Here is a 6,557-nt window from a genome sequence, read left to right on the forward strand (position 1 = left end):
CATGGGTTCCAACAAAATCCTGAATGAAAAATTAGCTACTACTTAATCCTACGAAAAAATCATAAAAATATAAAAGAGCATAGTTTTAAAGAAGAGAAGGAAATTATATTGGAGATTTGTCGGATCTCCGCCCTTGTTCATAGTTGTCTTCTTGTTCTTTTGTGCCCAATTTTTGTCCCCTTAATGTTGTAAGAAATTCCTACTTTTATAGGTCTTTCTTGATAAGGAAGTATTAGAAACTTAACAGGACTCAATTTTGACAGCTGACAATTACCAACGACATCACACGTAGATGATAAACAAGTAGGCAATAGCCATATCTGCACCAACACAGACACACACATACATGTGTATCGGTGAAATCAAAATTCATAGTAAAATTATATAACAATAAAACAGTACTCAACAATAAAATCACAGAAACGGAACGAAAGTAACGCAACAATTATTATTCCTAACCAACTTACGTGTGACTACACATATAGGTCTGAAACAGATAACCGAGGACTTGGAACACCAATCAACGGTGTACCTTTCCTTAGGACAATCCCAAACGCCTCCGACATATCAAGTGTTTCCCCTTGTCCTAATTTCCAATCGAAGGAATGCAAAAATGAAGCTAGCAAATACATCAGCATTCTCTCCGCAAGGGGCATCCCGGCACAAATCCTTCTTCCCGATCCAAACGGTAGATAATGAAAATAGTTACCTCTATAATCACATTTCTCAATCGTGTCGTCAAGAAATCTCTCCGGCCTAAATTCCAAAGGCTTGTCCCAAATCGAAGGATCTCTTTGGATAGACCGAACATTTATAAAGACTGCAGTATTCTTCGGGATTGTATATCCTCCGACGATGGAAGATTGCGAAGTAGACCTTGGAATCAAGAGAGGTATTGCTGGATGTAACTTCATTGTTTCTTTTATAACTGCTTCTAAATATTTCAATTTTGGAATATGAAGCTCTTCAACAATGTCGTTCAATCCCACTACTTCCGATAATTCTTTCTGCGCCCTGCTCATCGCAGCCGGGTTATTCATAAGTTCGGCCATTGCCCATTCAAGTGTTATAGCCGTAGTGTCGGTCCCCCCTATCACTGTATCCTAAAATTCAATAAAACAAATCTTAAGAATGTAGGTAAATTACTAGGCTAAACACTAAACTAATTTCAAATTGCCAAAAAATCCTTCAAGCGGCCAGAATCACCAAACATCCAAACACCCGATAGTAGTGGTCATATTTCTAAAACGAAAATAAAAATTAAAAAAATTACCCTTGTCATGAAATAAATATTACAAATTCACCTCTATGGTACAAATTGCTATTGTGTGAAGAATATTCCGTGAAATAAAAATTAAAATAAAAACTAAATTAAGGGTCAAAATTAGCAGCGCAAGAGGACAATGTAAGACGAAAGCAAATTGCAGGTTTTTTTTTTTTTTTTTGGTAATTATCGATAATTATGTTTTTTTTTTTAGTACATTGAACTGAGTTCAAGTGAATTATCAAATACATGCAGGTTTTGTTTTTTGGTAATTATCGATAATTAAGTTTTTTTTTTTTTTTAGTAAATTGAACTGAGTTCAAGTGAATTATCAAATAAATGTTATATAACTAATCTACGAATAATATCTATTATCTACCTGAATTGTAACTTTAGAGTAAGGCACTTACCATAAATATTGCCTTAATTTGTCTGCGACTGATTGACATCTCCGAATCTTGCTTATTTTGAATCTCCAACAAGATTTGGAGAAGATTTTTCTTCCCTTCTTCGATTTCTCCGGATAAATTCCTTTCGTGTTGGGTAATAACGGTTTCGAAAATCGTGTCGACAATTTGCATATAAGTCTCCATCTGTTTCTTTACTCCTTGAATATCAAGCCAAGCAAAAATTGGAAAGAAATCGGAAATATTCGGCTTTCCGAACAAATCAACAAGCTTCGGTGCCACGGCCAGAAACTCATACGCAACTCTTTCGCCCTCTTCACCTTCAATTTTCCCGCCCCACAACATGTTCATCATGACCTTTAATTCGGTGCGAAAAATCAACGGTCCGATTTCGACGGGATTTCCAATCTTAGCGTGGACTTGTCTAACCGCCGTTCTAACCTGATCCTTGCGAAGATTATAGGATGCATCGAGACTTTTGGTGTTCATCATCTCTTGAACGAATATTTTTCTCATCGCTCGCCACTTTGAATTGAGTCGGAGAAGACGATGTCGTTCGCACCGTAAGTCGCAACGATTCCTACTGCAGGAATGTCACGATTTGCGAAAACAGAGTCTTGATCGCGGACTACCTCTTTTACGAGTGATGGTGAGTTTATCACAACACAGAGTTTGTTCCCCAGAGAGATACTGATTATTGGACCATATTTGTGTCCTAATTCTGTGAATTTTTCGAATAAATTGTTGCCAAGAAACGGCAAATATCCGAAGATTGGAAGCCCGAGGGGACCAGGTGGCAGGGGAGGATTTTTTCTTCTTTCTAGTGAGGTTTTGATGTACCATAAAATGGACATGAGCAAAATTGAGATTGAGAAGGTTGCTACTACATACAGCCCATCCATTGTTACTTTTTTTGTTTCTTCTTTTGGGCTACTAATCCAACTGGTTGGGTTATATGTAGATATATATGTAGGTGATATAAAGTCAAACAAAACATGCAATAAATCATGTCGGAAAAAATACAGCTTTCATCCCTCACATCTGCACCGATTTTATATTTCGTCTCTCATGTTTACAAAAAAAACACATTTGATCCCTCATATTTCAAAAATTCAACAGTTTTAGTCATTTACGTTAATTTTCCGTCAAAACTAACAAAATCGAGGGTGTGCCCACTACTGCTTTAAATGACAAACTAACGGTAAATTGACGAAAATGACCAAAAATGTTAAATTATTGAAACATGAGAGACGAAATATGTATTTTGCAAACATGGGGGACCAAATGTGTAATTGGTGCAAACTCGAGGGATAAAAACTGTAATTTTTCCAAATCATGAATCGTGAAACATGGAAAAATATTATATCTACATTAATCTATGTTTTATATGGTTTTTGAATCATCGATTTCGAATAAATCATAAATTAAACTTGCGCCAACCTCTATATAATGAGCATATGGTAGTTGAGATTTTTTAACCCATGGTTCAATATCGTTTTTGCAATTTGTATGATTTTCATTTATGACCAGTCAATAATTTGTGCTGTATTATGGATGTAACGTCTAAGTCAAACATACTTAATTTTATATATTTTAGAAAAGTTTGTACATTGAATCTCAGCAGTCGCCGCAGGGACGGAAACAGGATATTTTGGTTTCAAGGACCGGGATTTTAAGAGGGCTAATGAAAATCAAAGGGGGAGGCGGGTTCGGGGACAGAGCCCCAAAATTCTTTTAGGGATATTTGTGAAGAAAACAATGGAAATAAGTAATTAGTTATAAATATTATTGTAAAAAAATATTTATACACATTAATAAAAAAAATTATAATACATAGAAATTCGATAGATTGAAAACTTAGAACATTGAGAAGTAAGAAAAAAGAAATTCTTGTTTTATGTTAAATTTTTTTAGTCGTGGATTTTAATGAGAATTACGGATTGAGTTTGTGAAAAATATATTTTATAGAATTGCTTATACTAGAAAGTGCAATTTAAAAGATAACGTAGTTTACGTGTCTCGAGGGGCGAGTCCACCCAATGGCTAGGGTGGACTCAAGCCCCCCTCACTTCCAATTTTTTTCATATTATATATATAAATAAATAAATATATATATATATATATATATATATATATATATATATATATATATATATATATATATATATATATATATATATATATATATATATATATATATATATATATATATATATATTCTATTTATTTTTTTAGTCTAATCAATTATATTATTTAAATCCACTTATTTTTAGTCCACTTACTCAAAGACCCCCTCCTGTATATTCTATTTATTTTTTTAGTCTATTTAATTATATTATATATATATATATATATATATATATATATATATTCTATTTAATTTTTTAGTCTAATCAATTATATTATTTAAGTCCACTTATTTTTAGTCCACTTACTCAAAGACCCCCATGTATATTCTATTTATTTTTTTAGTCTATTCAATTATATTATATATATATATATATATATATATATATATATATATATATATATATATATATATATATATATATATATATATATATATATATATATATATATATATATATATATATATATATATATACTGCGTGTCTCGTATGGTTTGCAAACTATTATTGAGACTGTAAGTTTTTCTAATACACCTATACGGTTAGGTGTGAGTTCTTTCATTACCAAAATAAATAAATAAATAAATTTAGAAGGTAGAAATAAAAAAATTATTTTTTAAAGGTCATACATAAGCATTTGTAAATAAAATAAAAAAATAAATATATAATAATAGATAAAAGTCAATATACAAATCAATTATTATTATCGTGTATATATATAATAGTAGTGAAATATGGACCACAACAGCTCCCCTTGCCCCTTCTAAGTTCATCAATGGTCGTCCCCACTTGTTTAGATGATTATTTGTTCAAAAATATCTCAAAGTTATACTTTTGTCGCCTGACACATCACTGAAGTGCGAACTACATCTACACTGCAGGAATTGAAATGTTAGAATGTAATAACTACATAAATCTATTTTGTGGCTGAAAAAATATGAGATACAATATGGAACACAATCATGTAAATAAGGCCAGATCAAGCGTGATGAAATCTCGGGGAGGCCTTATGATTGGGTCAGTTTGGCACATATGAGCCGGACTCTCCATATTCAGATTAATGGGTTAAAGATCCAAGCGGGCCATCAACTCGCTCAATAAAACTAAAAACCAACTTACCAATAAAATGAAGAGTCGGGCATCACAACGGCGGGATTGATAACCCGTGATCGGTGAGAGCTGAAAGGCCATTGACCTCCGCGAACTGTTTCGTTATATGTTTAGAGAAGAAAAATATGAATGAACGCGCGCTAGGTGGCGAGTTGAGCTCATGATTATGGAAAGATCCAATCTAAGGATTTTCTCCATAAACAGATTAGGCTTTTAACATATTTTACGCCATCATGTAATAAGAATAAAATTTTGAACCAATTAAAGGTTCTATGATAGGAAATGTCTATAGGAAAATCACTATATATATGAATACAGGAGCCCGGTTAAGGTTACGTTTTTTGGAGAACAATTAAAACAACTTAAATATCAATAATAGACTCACTTCTGAACTCTCTTCTTTCATATATCATTTTCCACCCGTTTAATTTATCTTCTCTAGCCAAAGACCGGTGTGAGGTGGACTTTTCGGCGTTCAAGGAAATAGGGTTTGAAAGGAGGTCTTGAGGGTGTAGATTTTACACCATCATGCGACGCCGTCTATGGAAATCAGGATTCATGTTGAGACGTTGATTTTCTAGATCCTAAGGAGATTGGATCTCCTAATACCTCTAAGAGAAGTACCTCAACTATTTTTTTTTTCTCCTTTTCCATTTCTTTTACATAAAAAAAAAAGTAATAATAATTGAAGCATAATGGTCGAAAGGGTAATTTGGTTGTTTTGTGAGTAGGAAAAGACAAGCGATGGGAATTGAAGGAATTAACATGAACTTGGAATCGCTATTAGGAATAAAGACACCCCATAAAGACCCAAACGAAGTTGTCAACTCAGATCCGGAGGAAGCTCCATCGAAGAAAACTACTGGAACGGAGGTAAGGAAGCGACTGCCGCAGAAAGTTTGACGAGATGAAGCCATTTCCTCTGACGTATTCATTATGGAGTCCAAGGGGTTGCAGGACCTAGACGATTAACATATTATCATTAAAGCCAAGGGAAAAATGTTGGCTAAGCAAAGAGAAGAAGCCCAGAGGCTCCAAGAAGAATTACTGCGGGCTAGGGATATTGTCGAGGAAGAGAATGAACAAAATCCTGAAGCGATTGAAAAAATACACTTGAACCAGTGAAGCCAGGACGTTTAGAAGAAGAACGTCGAGAGGAAACACAACTAATTGATGAAATGAAACGCGAGCTGCATCAACCGAGAGAGCGAAGAAGACACCAATGGAAACTCCAAAGCATATCAGACGCTACAAAGAACAAAGGCGTCACCACTTAGCGGTAGAAGATGAGGACAATGATATCTCAAATAGCCGAGATGATAACATGCATGTTCGAATGAGCGAATTGCAAACTCGGAAGGTGGCAAAGAGGCATGGCAAACACGAGGGAGTAGAAATGATGGCATTTCTAACAGGGGTCCTTTCACGGAGAATATCGTGCAATACCCACTACCCCACAATTCCAGCTCAATCAATCTCTTCTATGATGGAACTGGAGATCCAGAAGATCATTTAACGTACGGCGACACTGCACCTCTTTTTCGATGGGGTTGAATGTCGAGTATTTGCAACCAGGGTGATTAAAACCGCTCAATTTTGGTACAATAATTTTCACCCCAATCCAATTTCCTCATTCGACCAGTTCAG

General features: G+C 34.3%; 1 pseudogene across 1 annotated transcript; it reads right to left on the reverse strand.

The window, feature by feature from the left end:
- Positions 1–289: 289 nt before the first annotated feature.
- LOC105958406 (labd-13Z-ene-9,15,16-triol synthase, chloroplastic-like) lies at positions 290–2,622 on the reverse strand (annotated as a pseudogene). The gene is made up of 2 exons (XR_016031448.1): positions 1,675–2,622; positions 290–1,103 (listed from the first exon to the last, which is right to left on the reverse strand). The product of XR_016031448.1 is annotated as a labd-13Z-ene-9,15,16-triol synthase, chloroplastic-like (transcript).
- Positions 2,623–6,557: the final 3,935 nt, after the last annotated feature.

The sequence above is a fragment of the Erythranthe guttata genome, chromosome 5, assembly GCF_056151865.1.
Source record: "Erythranthe guttata isolate IM_541 chromosome 5, IM_541, whole genome shotgun sequence".
Lineage (NCBI taxonomy): Eukaryota > Viridiplantae > Streptophyta > Magnoliopsida > Lamiales > Phrymaceae > Erythranthe > Erythranthe guttata.